Source organism: Lepidochelys olivacea (genome assembly GCF_965140295.1).
Source record: "Lepidochelys olivacea isolate rLepOli2 genome assembly, chromosome: 9".
Taxonomy (NCBI): domain Eukaryota; kingdom Metazoa; phylum Chordata; order Testudines; family Cheloniidae; genus Lepidochelys; species Lepidochelys olivacea.
The window spans coordinates 74,366,137-74,377,540 of record NC_140419.1 but is presented as its reverse complement, the minus strand read 5'-3'; positions in this window follow the sequence as shown (position 1 = coordinate 74,377,540).

Sequence of the window (11,404 nt, the reverse complement as noted above, 5' to 3'; positions counted from 1 at the left end):
GGAAGACAAAAGATGCCTTAGACTGAGCTATGTGCCTCCCCACTGCTTCAGCTGTGCCAAGCTCTGCTCCAGTGCAATGAAGTTTGGAGTCCATAGTCTGTCTCGGATGAATAAATAAATCCAGCTTCCACAGTATCCATCTACAGATACTGTTGTAGATCTTATATATTATACAAATGGTGCACAAACCTGCATTAGCACAAATTGTTTTGGGGTTTGTGGCTTGTAAGCCAATTGGAATGCAAGTTGTGATCCAAAGATTTAATTTATAAACAATGGTCCTGATCATATTTTCATTGAAATCAGTGGCAAAATTTCCTGATCCAAATTTGCCCTAACAGCCAATATAGTCCTCCTGAAATCAACATGGTTGCACATGAGTAAGGGCAGGAATGGCGCTCCCTTGACTTCAGTGGTGGAGCAAAATCAAGCCCAGAAGAAATATATAATATTTATTAGTTCAATAGAATTCCTGCCTGAATACTCAGATAAATCCTGTATTTGTATTATCTTCAACCACATAAACAATGTGTTTGGATGTATTTTATTTATTCAGATGTCTTCAGAGTTATTCAAACACTTTGAGCCTTTATTCAGACTTTCTGCCAGTAATATTTTTAACCAAAGACGTCACTCAATCAGCATGGCTTTCCTGCAACTCCACAAACTTCAGTAAGTCTTTTTGTTGCTAGATGCTCTTTTTGCAACTGATTGTATGCTTTTCACCAGCCACCCTCTTTTTTTATTATTGTTATTCTTCCATTTCCTCTAAATACAGTCCTTTGATGATCCCAATATCTATCTCAGTAGCGTTTCCTGAAGGGTTTGAGACATTTTTTATTTTGTCATATTATCAAATGAAAATGTCCCTGAATTCATTCTATTTAATAAAAAGAAATAATCAAAGGAAAAGAGAAGCTCTAACAAGTTGCAGCATCAGTATTCTTTATTATCATCATGTGGCAGAGATGCTGAGTCAGATTCTATCCCTTATCCCAGTTCCTACATGCAAAAGCAAATACGGGCCATAGCTGTCACACAAAGGGTGGACACAATAGTGTAGAGCTGTCATCATGGGTATCAGAGGCATTATCTCCATAGTGCAATGAAGATTCTGGGCTGTGACACAGCTGCTAGACAAGCCATCAGGAGGCTGCTGTAAATTAGAGTAGCGCTTGGCAGCTCTAATTTGCTTTGGGGCCTGCACTGACCCCAAAGTAACCTGCAATCCTGAGGGTTCAAAGATGATTTAAAGTCATCTTTGCCCCACATCCCCCTGGGCTGCACTTTCTCAAACACTGACAGGAGACTGTTTCTTTCTTTCTCTTTAGGATTAAGAATCATCTTGCTCTCGTGCCAACTTTATGGTCCTTCTTTCCCAAATAGCCCGCCCATAAGCAGCTCTTGGATTAGGATAGGTCTTATTGCCACAAGGCAGCCCTGATCATTTGTTATCAAAAGACTCAGGTGGCCACTGTGCCAAACAGAGAATTTTGAACTTGGAATGTTGATCATCAGTCCATTGTCAGAGCTGGGCCACTACCCATTAAACTGGAAAACTGGTGCACCATTTGTCTTTTCTTTTCTTTTCTTTTTTCTTTTTCTTTTTTTTTTTTTTGAGCGGAGGTGACAAGAGAAGCAGGGGAGGGAATAGCATCCATACAACTGATGCAGGGAGTTCTCAGTTCTGAAGAACCTTAGATGAAAACTTAACTTTACCCCAACTCTCCTCTTTAATTATAGTTTTCTAGGTCAAAGTATTGCAGTTTGGGGAAGGGTACCATTTGAAAGCTTTTACTAAGGAAGTTCTCCAGTTATTCTCCAGAAATCTTGAGTCCTGACCAACCTCTCATTGGAGTCAATAGGTGTCTTACTATTGACTTAAAGGGAATTTAGACTGGACTGTTGATAGCATAGAAACTGGGAATGTTTCAGTGGTGACAAAAGTGTTGACATCAAAATTAAGATTCTGGCAGAAACTCCATATCATGTGCCTAAAGTACAGTACATCTCTGAGGAAAATTATTAAACTCCAAGGGCCATTAAACTCAGATCCATTAAATCTGCTTTTGTGCTTCTCCAGTGACACAAAGCACACTTAAGACCATCTGATCTGGGTCTCTGAGTACTATCTCAACATGCAATCTCCTGCAATCTTCCAGTGGCATGAAGGATGTGTAAAGCCCTCTCACTTATCAACACAGTGCATGTGCATGTGAGAAAGGGTACATAGCTGGGGCTTTCTTACATCCTGGAAAACCCTGGCTGTCAGCCTCTTGGAGCTGTTGGAAGTCACTGTGAGAGCTGAATGCCTAAAGTTTCAGTCAACATTTAATGGCTTTAGGGTCAGGGAGTCACAAAGATGAGAAAGCAATTTTTGCTCCCTTTAAACATACTGGATTTGTGCCAGATGCCACTCAGCTGCTCCAGAGAATCTGAGCCCAAAGGCTTAGTTGTCCCATGACACAAGTGTCCCAGAAAGACCTGTGAGACTTGAGACTATATGAGGTCAATTGACCAATGGTATATGAAGTATAATTTAATTTTCAGACTAAACACCAATTTACTGATGCAGGTAAATCAGAAAACTGGGCTACTATCATGAACCCAATCCTGAAAAGGGTCAGCAAGGATACCAGGGATCTGCCTGCCTGGTTTGTTCTGCAGGATTGGGGACCTGTGCCTCTAAAATGTCCGCCACAGCACACCACAATTCAAACTGTGCAAATGTTAGTGTAATATCTACAAGGGAGAACTTCCTAAAGTGGCATTTAATTGGCTTAAGTTTCAAAATATGGAAACTAGGCATTTGTAGGGAAGACATAAGGGGTATGGCCCATGTCAACTGTGGCTGGCCCATGTCAACTGACTTAGGCTTGTGAGGCTCAGGCTACAGGACTATAAAATTGCGGAGTAGACATTCGGGCTCGAGCTGGAGCCCAGACTCTGGGACCCCACAAGAGGGGAATGCAAAAACTGGATAACAGTGGCGATAGCAATATTAACTCAGCTCGAGATAACTTGGGCAAGGTGCTGAGCACTCTGGCCTTGATCTATAAAAACATTTAAGCAGGTGCTTAACTTTTAGCACATGCGAAGTCCCACTGGAGTCAGTGGAACTACGCACTTGTGTAAGGTTTACCCTGTGGTTAATCGCTGTGCTGGGGCCTTAGATTTTTTGTGGACTGTTACTTTTATGTGAGGAGAAGCATTATAGCTCCTTTTTGACCCATCAGATCTTATTAAACTGCCTGCTTTTACTTCTTCTTCAGATTTTTCTCATTAAACCTCAGCTGCGAAGAAGCTTTCATAGGTGTCCTAGATTTCTCTTTGCTTTTGTCTTTTATCTCCTTTTCCACCCAAATAAATTTACATACTGTAGTTTAGGCCCTGCAAAGATGTTGTCTTAACACATACCACTTAGTATCTAAATCTAATCTCAGCCATGTTATCCATTAGTGAATGGAAATTTGTTTTATATTTCTTATTATTTAAGTAACTGCTACTGAAATATAATATTTTTATGGTTGATTTTTAAAAGATTTTATTTCCTTAGCTTCTTATAAGCAGAACCAGTATTTTAATTATGATCAGCTCTATTTATTAATGTATAGGCATCTGATTCTCTAATCTTAATATAACTAATAGATTAAACTTATTTTCTACATGTTACAATTTATGCCATACTTCCATATTTGGAAGGAAGATTAAAATTAATATTGTTTAACTTTTGTCTGATTTTGAGATGGCTCATATACTACTGCAATCTGGTGTTAATGAATATGTTACACACCTCATTAAAAAGAATACTGACTATATTCACTCTATTCAGAAAATATTTATAGTCATTCTTAATACAGGCCAGTGCTGGAATAAACAAATTGAACTGTCTGTTTTTATTAAAATATGTACGTGCACTGCATGCACTAAACGTGACAGCTGAGTACTGTACAGTGTGCATTACAGCCACTCTATATGCAGTACTTGATGTAAGTGCTGATGTTATAGGAGAGAGAAAATAGGTAGAGAACTATGTTACTTGACTGGAAATGCCCAATAAACTTCTGTCCCCAAGCTTCTAGAGTATTATACAGTCTGAGGCATTTGTGGGGTCTCAATTCAGCTGTTTTTACGTATTGTAAATGCATCTGGCAGAATGTTGCAAATAACTTACATTTCCGTATTATCTTGAGTCTCTCTTGCGTTTTGTCACTAGCAACTACAAAACACGTCTTAACCAACAAATTCTGTTCACTGGTCAAAGTAACAGTGAGACCTGTTATAAATGCTAAATTAGGCTTAGTATCCAGTAAGGACTTCTGTTTCACCAAGAAATTGAAGCATTTCAGTCTAAGAAGCTAGGAAGAGAAAAGTATAGACAATAAGAGGAAGGCAGTAGTATTAAGGATCCTTTTGCATTTGACACTGACGCTGTATTAATTACAAAGAAAATATTCTCGTAACACCATTAATTGCTGGGTCATAGATGACATCTGTCTAGTTTACTAAAGTAGATATTAAAACTTGTACAAATAGAGAGCCTATTTTAGATAATGCTTAAATGTATGACACCCTTGTACTATGGCTTGCACTTTACTTGCATATAAACTGTGAAGTAGGCTGTAGTAATAATGTCTTTGTATATTCAGGGGTTGAAATACCAAATCACTAGAGTATTATAATGCTGGTGTTCAACCTGTACTGTTAATCTAATCTGAACAAGCTCACAAAGTGTATTTTGAAAATCCTGCTAACTTATGATCATTAGCAAATAATGCTATGGAGTCTCCATGGTCTTTCTTTTGTAAATACGAACACTCTTACTATTTCTGTAGCAATAGGAGGTTATAAACCAAACTTTCACTAGGACTGTTTTCAACAACAAAAAATTCTATAGCGCCTTGTATAAAAATCATGGAGACTACATGATTTGTGGGCATTTTTGTTTACAGACAATGTATATATATGTATTAGAGGCAGAACTGTTATTTATCACAAAGCTATGTTGTGGTTGATTATTTCTAAAAGAAAATGTATGTTTTCTGTCATAAAGAGAAAAAAAGTATTTTATGGGAGCCATCCTGAAAAGAAGTTTGAAGATTCAAAGCTTCAAATACCAGTATGTCCACATTACAGATGTTTCAGCCCCACCTGCTGTATGTTTTCATAATTAGCTGTGAAATAAAACTGAGAGGTGATGATAAAATGTCTATCTGAGCCAGGGAAGAATCCTGGATTGTGTTACAGTTTATACATGGTTGGATATTTTGAGACTGCAATATAATAATTACCATCATATTTATATCTGAAGGTCCCTTTTATGAGTAGACACCATTTAGATTCTGTAGTAGATAAAGTCCTTCAGCTCATTGATGCTACAGAGATAGAAAGTGAATTACTCTGGACTCATACAGTTAAAACTAAATTTCAACCCCTGGATAATACAGTACTTTTCCCGTTTCCCAACAGTATACTTAATTTTATACTTGTCCTATGTTGGGAAGTGATCCACTAATTTATATAGGCTATGAATGTTAGTTTATTTTTCTTTTCTCTTTTCAGATTAGTTCTGTGTGAATTATTGTAATTGGCTGCATTTTTTCTATCACAGGTTATCTTTTTGTGTGTCTACAATGAGAATTTATGAATGGAAAATTTCACTGTGTGTTGCTCACTGGGCATATACCTCATGGTACATTGCACAGACGTGTAAGTTGTAAGTTGCACTGCAACATTAAAAAAGGAACATATTGCTCTTTTTTCAAAGATATTAACTTATTTAAAAGATATAGTCTGTACATTATGAAAAGGACATTTATTCCTCCTAAATTCAAAAGTAGCTTTTGTTTTGGGGGAAATAAGTTGTAAATTTCAGTTGTAAATTTGGACTTCAATAAACTGAATTCTCTGCACTTAATTTTGTGCTTCTCTCTTCTTTTATCTTTGTGTCCTATAATGTAATTTAAATGGGTTACTCAACCTAGGTCTCAGTCCCGCAAGAGGATTTGTGCAGGCATAAGGATCCTGTGTGGATTCAGGTGTAGCACTGAGCCTCATTTTGTTAGCTATTATCTGAAACTTTGTGTGGTTACTATTAGGCACCCCTGAGGCGACTGTTTAAACAAGCTTTTTGGCCAAAGCTATTCTAATTTAATCAGCTTTTCCATTCCTTTCAAGTGAGAGATACTACCCACTTACTTAAATTAGTTCAGAAAAAAAGTCATCAAACGGTCTTATTGCATGCTCCAGAACAGAAGGGAAGAAATTGTATGTGAAAAATACACCTTAATGTTTAATTTGGTGTTATCTAAGGGCCTGATCCTGCAAACACTTATGCACAAGAGTAGTTCACTAAGTACAATGGAACTATTCTGGTGAGTAAAGTTACCCATGATTGTCAGTTGTTCGCAGAATCAAACCCTACAGCTGTTAAAGGAGAAAGAGAGAAGAATTTTTTTAAGTATGAGTGATGGTGGGAAGAGACCATAAAAGCATATTAGGTCTGCCACCTTAAAGGTCATTGGGGAATACTAAAGCATATTTTGGTTTGAGTATTGGCCTGCTAAACCCAGGGTTGTGAGTTCAATCCTTGAGGGGGCCATTTAGGGATCTGGGACAAAAATTGAGGGATTGGTCCTGCTTTGAGCAGGGGGTTGGACTAGATGACCTCCTGAGGTCCCTTCCAACCCTGAGATTCTATGATTATACTATGATTTTCAATTTTACACAAAATTGCATCTCACATTGTCATAAATATAAAGGGAAGGGTAAACCCCTTTGAAATCCCTCCTGGCCAGGGGAAAGCTCCTCTCACCTGTAAAGGGTTAAGAAGCTAAAGGTAACCTCGCTGGCACCTGACCAAAATGACCAATGAGGAGACAAGATACTTTCAAAAGCTGGGAGGAGGGAGAGAAACAAAGGGTCTGTGTGTCTGTCTATATGCTGGTTTCTGCTGGGGATAGACCAGGAATGGAGTCTTAGAACTTTTAGTAAGTAATCTAGCTAGGTATGTGTTAGATTATGATTTCTTTAAATGGCTGAGAAAAGAATTGTGCTGAATAGAATAACTATTTCTGTGTATCTTTTTTGTAACTTAAGGTTTTGCCTAGAGGGGTTCTCTATGTTTTTGAATCTAATTACCCTGTAAGATATCTACCATCCTGATTTTACAGGGGGGATTTCTTTATTTCTATTTACTTCTATTTTTATTAGTCTTCTTGTAAGAAACTGAATGCTTTTTCTTTGTTCTCAGATCCAAGGGTTTGGGTCTGTGGTCACCTATGCAAATTGGTGAGGCTTTTTACCAAACCTTGCCCAGGAAGTGGGGTGCAAGGTTTTGGGAAGTATTTTGGGGGGAAAGACGCGTCCAAACAGCTCTTCCCCAGTAACCAGTATTAGTTTGGTGGTGGTAGCGGCCAATCCAAGGACGATGGGTGGAATATTTTGTACCTTGGGGAAGTTTTGACCTAAGCTGGTAAAGATAAGCTTAGGAGGTTTTTCATGCAGGTCCCCACATCTGTACCCTAGAGTTCAGAGTGGGGGAGGAACCTTGACACACATTAATCAGTTTCCAATTAACTTTGACACTGATTAGCATATGACACCAGATTCCTCTCGTAAACAAGGTGAGTTAGCACTTTATTATTTATTGTTATTTTCTATTTGTATTGCAGTAGCAGCTAGACACCCCAGTCAAGGTTGGAGTCACATTTGGCTATGCCCTGTTCAGAAAGAATGACAGACTCCCTAGATCAGGGATGGGCAAACTTTTTGGACCAAGGGCCACATCTGGATGGGGAAATTGTATGAAGGGCCAGGGCAGGGAGTTGGGGTGCGGGAGGGAGTGCAGGGTATAGGAGGGGGTGCAGTGTGCAGGAATGGGCTCAGGGCAAGGGATTGGGGCAGAGGAGCGGTGCGGGGTGTATGGGAGGCTCAGGGAAGGGGGTTGGGATGCAGGAGGGGTGCGGGGTGTGACAGGGGGCTCAGGGCAGGGAGTTGGGGTGCAGCAGGCGTGTGGGGTGCGGCAGGGGGCTCAGCGCAGGGGGTTGGGGTGCACAGGGGTGCGGCGGTGGCTCAGGGAAGGGGGCTTGGGTGCACGGGATATGGGGTGGAGCAGGGGGCTCAGGGCAGGGGGTTGGGGTGCACGGGGGTGCAGCAGGGGGCTCAGGGAAGGGGGTTGGGATGCAGGAGGGGTGCGGGGTGTGACGGGGGCTCAGGGCAGGGAGTTGGGGTGCAGCAGGCGTGTGGGGTGCGGCAGGGGGCTCAGCGCAGGGGGTTGGGGTGCACAGGGGTGCGGCGGTGGCTCAGGGAAGGGGGCTTGGGTGCACGGGGTATGGGGTGCGGCAGGGGGCTCAGGGCAGGGGGTTGGGGTGCACGGGGGTGCAGCAGGGGGCTCAGGGAAGGGGGTTGGGATGCAGGAGGGGTGCGGGGTGTGACGGGGGCTCAGGGCAGGGAGTTGGGGTGCAGCAGGCGTGTGGGGTGTGGCAGGGGGCTCAGCGCAGGGGGTTGGGGTGCACAGGGGTGCGGCGGTGGCTCAGGGAAGGGGGCTTGGGTGCACGGGGTATGGGGTGCAGCAGGGGGCTCAGGGCAGGGGGTTGGGATGCACGGGGGTGCAGCAGGGGGCTCAGGGAAGGGGGTTGGGATGCAGGAGGGGTGCGGGGTGTGATGGGGGCTCAGGGCAGGGAGTTGGGGTGCAGCAGGCGTGTGGGGTGCAGCAGGGGGCTCAGCGCAGGGGGTTGGGGTGCACAGGGGTGCGGCGGTGGCTCAGGGAAGGGGGCTTGGGTGCACGGGTATGGGGTGCGGCAGGGGGCTCAGGGCAGGGGGTTGGGGTGCACGGGGGTGCAGCAGGGGGCTCAGGGGGTTGGGGTGCAGGAGGGGTGCGGCAGGGGGCTCAGGGCAGAGGTTGGGGTGCAGGGGGGTGCGAGGTGCAGGCAAGGAGTTGGGGGGCAGGATGCAGGAGGGGTTTGGGCTCCGGCCCAGTGCTGCTTACCTAAAGCGGCTCTGGGGTGGCAGCAGCGCACACCGAGGCCAGGGCAGGCTCCCTGCATACCTGCCCTGGCCCCATGCGGCGCCGCTCCAGAAAGCGGCCAGAACCACGTCCCTGCGCAGCCCCTGGGGGCGGGGGGACACAAGGCTCCACATGCTGCCCTTGCCGCACCTCCAGGTACCTTCCCCGAAGCTCCTATTGGCCACAGTTCCCCGTTCCCAGCCAATGGGAGCTGCGGGGGGCGGTGCCTGGAGGCAAGAGCAATGCATGGGGCCCTCTGCCCTCCCCCCCACCCCAGGCCGCAGGGACGTGGTGCCAGCCGCTTCTGAGAGTGGCACGGGGCCTGCGGCATCAAGGGGGGCAATCCCACAGGCCGGATCCAATGCCCTGAGGGGCCGGATCTGGGCCGTAGTTTGCCCACCCCTGCCCTAGATACATTAATTCGAAACAAAATGATACACAACTTTTATCGGAGAGAAGGAAGCAATCTCCCAAAGCAGTGCCACCAAAAAACAATGGGAATTAGAACATCTCAAAGGCTAATGAAGCACAGAATACTGTCCTTAAAATGAAGAATGGTCAACGAATCATAATCTGGGTGAATAATAACTTATAAATGTAGAATTATGAACAAAAAATAACTGCATTCAAAAATAAAACAGTGTACAACTTTAGAGCCTACAAGTCCACTCAGTCCTATTTCTTGTTCAGCCAATCACTCAGGCAAACAAGTTTGTTTACATTTACAGGAGATAATGCTGCCCGCTTCTTGTTTACAGTGTCATCTGAAAGTGAGAACAGGCTTTCGCATGGCACTGTTGAAACCAGCTTCGCAAGATATTTATGTGCCAGATGTGCTAAAGATTAATATTTCCCTTCATGCTTCGAGCACCATTCCAAAAGGCATGCGTCCATGCTGAGGATGGGTTCTGCTCAATAATGATCCAAAGCACTGCAGACCGACACATGTTCATTTTCATCATCCGAATCAGATGCCACCAGCAGAAGGTTGATTTTCTTTTTTAGTGGTTCAGATTCTGTAGTTTCCGCATCGGAGTGTTGCTCTTTTAAGACTTCTGAAAGAATGCTCCACACCTCATCCCTCGCAGATTTTGGAAGGCACTTCAGATTCTTAAACTTTGGATTGAGTGCTGTAGCTAGCTTTAGAAATCTCGCATTGGTACTTTCTTTGCATTTTGTCAAATCTGCAGTGAAAGTGTTCTTAAAATGAACAACATGTGTTGGATCATCATCCGAGATGGCTATAACATGAAATGTATGGCAGAATGCGGGTAAAACAGAACAGGGGACGTACAATTCTCCCCCAAGGAGTTCAGTCACAAATTTAATTAACACATTATTTTTTTACGAGTGTCATCAACATGGAAACATGTCTCTGGAATGGTGACCAAAGCATGATGGGGCATATGAATGTTTAGCATATCTGGCATGTAAATACCTTGCAATGCCGGTTACAAAAGTGCCATGTGAACGCCTGTTCTCACTTTCAGGTGACATTGTAAATAAGAAGTGGGCAGCATTATTTCTTGTAAATGTAAACAAAGTTGTTTGTCTTAGCTATTGGCTGAATTTCTTTTATCTATCATTTTTACAGTGCAAATATTTGTAATAAAAAATAATATAAATAAAAAAGTGAACACTGTACATTTTGTATTCTATGTTGTAATTGAAATCAATATATATGAAAATGTAGAAAAACATCCAAAAATATTTAATAAATTTCAGTTGGTATTCTATTGTTTAACAGTACAATTAAAACTGCAATTAATCGTGATTAATTGTTTTGGGTTAATTATGTGAGTTAACTGCAATTAACAGCCCTATTATCAATATTTCAGTTTCAGTCAATACACATTATTGAGAAAAACTATACCAAGAATTGAAGCACATTTTTATAATTTCTAAGAATGCATAAGGGACCATATCTAAAATGTACTCAGTTACTTTTCAGCTGTGTGTGTACATGCAAGCTCACACACAGCTTCAAGTTCATGACCAGCCTCATCATCATTTCTCATTAGTTAATAAAACTCTATTATTCCAACATTCTCTCATTTATGTAAAACAGTTTTATTAGTTTACTGCATGCTCTTTGGAATGGTATAGTATAAGGTTGCCAACTTGGCATATGCACAAGAAAGACTCCATAGCCTTGTGCTGACAGCACCCACCCAGCATGTGGGAGACCCAGGATCCCATCCCTTGGCTACAATGATTCTCCAATTATTTGTCCAAAGTGGAACAGATTTAACAGCAGAGACTGAGGGCATCATCTTCCCCCTTCAGAATATACCATACCCCAGTCATTAAGGTACTCTCCCGAGAGGCAGCATCTCCCTTCTCCCTCTCAGGCAGAGGAGGGAATTGAAGGGGGGGTGGGAGGGTCTTCCACATCCC